This window comes from Lygodium microphyllum, chromosome 11 (assembly GCF_053477565.2).
Source record: "Lygodium microphyllum isolate KBCC chromosome 11, Lygodium_microphyllum_v1.1.10, whole genome shotgun sequence".
NCBI lineage: Eukaryota > Viridiplantae > Streptophyta > Polypodiopsida > Schizaeales > Lygodiaceae > Lygodium > Lygodium microphyllum.
The window spans coordinates 107,380,033-107,382,413 of record NC_141145.1 but is presented as its reverse complement, the minus strand read 5'-3'; positions in this window follow the sequence as shown (position 1 = coordinate 107,382,413).

The window sequence follows — 2,381 nt, the reverse complement described above, 5'->3', positions numbered from 1 at the left end:
ACACGAGGAAATGGATGTCGCTGCTGTTGAGGAAACTCCACATGATGCTGAAGCACAAGCGGAAGTTAACCCCGAACCTATTCAAACCGAAGAACCAACCATCCCACAACAAATCAAGGTTGTGGCCATAAACCGTAATCACGATGGATGGTCGAACAGAGATAATCAGGTTAGTACATTTTTTTAAAAAGATTGCTTTTCAAGTTATTAACTCTTCAATTTCCTAATAAGGGATAAGCTAGTCCATCACTTCAACCCTTAGATGAACAAGGTGGAGAATCCAAAAAATCTAAAGCAAAAGACAAGGCCAAGGCAAAAGTGAAACAAAATATGAAGGTGCACTAAGAAGAATTTGGAAACACAAGAAGTGTAGAAAAGTCCTAAATCAAGGAGAAAGACGCGCGAGAAAAAACACAAGTCAATACCTTTGTAAAAGAGCGCAAGGAGCACCATGATTTATTTTAAGAGTGCCGAGCTCTCACCCGTGCAATTTGTAAAGGTAGACGGGTGATAGGAAGGAAGCTAGGAAGATAGGAGGACAATGGGAAAAAGGGCCTAGGCTAGCCATGTAAAAAAGGGGATAAGGGGATGACCGGCCAAAAGAGATTTAGGGTTTAGTATATAAAGTTGAAAAGTGAATGAGAAGCTCATTCTTGTGTGTGGCCAAAAGTAGCTATCCTCCTCTTCTTCTTCTTCTTTCTTGCTTGAGCTTGTACTTGAGAGAAGGAGTGTGAGAGTGTGAGGGAGTGAGAGTGTGAGGGTGAGTGAGGGACTGTGGTGGAGAAGCTCTCCGTCTTCTCCTCTCTTCGTCTCTTCTCTTCTTTTTTCTTCTCTTGTCTTGCTTGTAGTAATGGAGCTTGGATCATGGAGCTTGAGGATGGAGCTTACTTGAAGCTTGCACTTGGATCGTGGAGCTACCAGAGTGCTTGGGAGAGGAGGCAACTGGATCAGGCATGGAGGTAAGCTCACTACACTTGTAGAAATGGATAGTGCGTTAGCTATGTGACAGGTAGCCATTAGTGCTCGGCTTGGAACACTTGAAACAATAAGCGATCTGTGGGTCTTAGCAGTTGATCGCCTCTACATTTTGGTTCCATTCGCCGGGACCAATGGATTCAAGCCTTGAGTACTTGCGCGCTTCAAATCAAGCATTGAAGTAGGGTTTTTCTCGAACCAGTGCTTAAGGTAGATAGATAGGAAGCGAGGGAGTTTGAAGAGGTATTCGATCTCCTTAGCAAGTAGGTTTTTGGTTTTTTTGGATTTGGAAAAGCATGTTGGAGTAGTGTAGGTATTTTTTGTGATTTGGATTCATTAGGGTAGGAAAAAACACACAAAAACAAAGGAAAATAAGCAATAGGGTTTTGCTATCATAACAGGGCATGAGGGTTTGATTTATTACCGATTTGCATTTTGGATTTATTTCCTATTCCAGGTATATACAACTCTTCTCCCTTATCCATAGCTTTGATCTCGAGGTGAGTGCGATAGGTTGTGCCCTAAATTGTGTGATTCGAGTGATGTATCATTGCGTCGGCCAAAATCGTGCCGCATTCGGCCTACCGACAACGATTCTGGGCCGAGTCCCAAAATCGGCTCTCGGCCCTCGATCCTCCTATATTCCACCCACTACTACTCAAATGCCCACCACTCGGCCCATCCGAATCGACCATTCAGACCAACTTGATATTCGGCCCTCGGCCTTGTCGACTTGGACACAAGCTGACATTTGGCCCATCCAAATTCATCATTTGGACCAACTTGGCATTCAGCCCACCTGACTTGGCCCTCGGCTGTTTGGCCCAAACCCATTCGAACAAACCACTCAGCCTCAACCTAATCGATTTGGCCCACCACCATTTGGGCATTCGGCCCTTGGACAACCACATTCAGACTGGCGGATTTTGACATTCAAACCAATTGCATTCGGCCCTCTCTCATTTGGCCCTCGACCATTTAGACGAGCCGAATTGGACATTCGGCCCCTACAATTTGGACCTATTGGACCGAATTTGGATTTTTTCAAAATTTTAATTTATAGACCCTGAAACCAACCTAGAGACCATATAGAACCGAAGGCACATCATAGATCTATCACTAGGCTGAAATCTAAAGCAAGTAGTTCAAAACTTGGCTACGAATGGTCCTTCAAATCACGCATGGTGTTTAGCGTAACGGCCCTGCCGACTGCTGAGGGGGACTGCTCCCCCAAACCCCAACAAAGGGGGCTCTCCATACCTCCCCCAAGTAGGTTGGAGAGAAAGCGTGCACCGTGATAGGTCCTCCAAATTAGATCCTAGTGTAGTGATGGCTCTGCACAAGCATATATTCTCACTTGCAGAACAACAATCAAAAGCCCATACCCAAACAAACAGAGGCCCTAC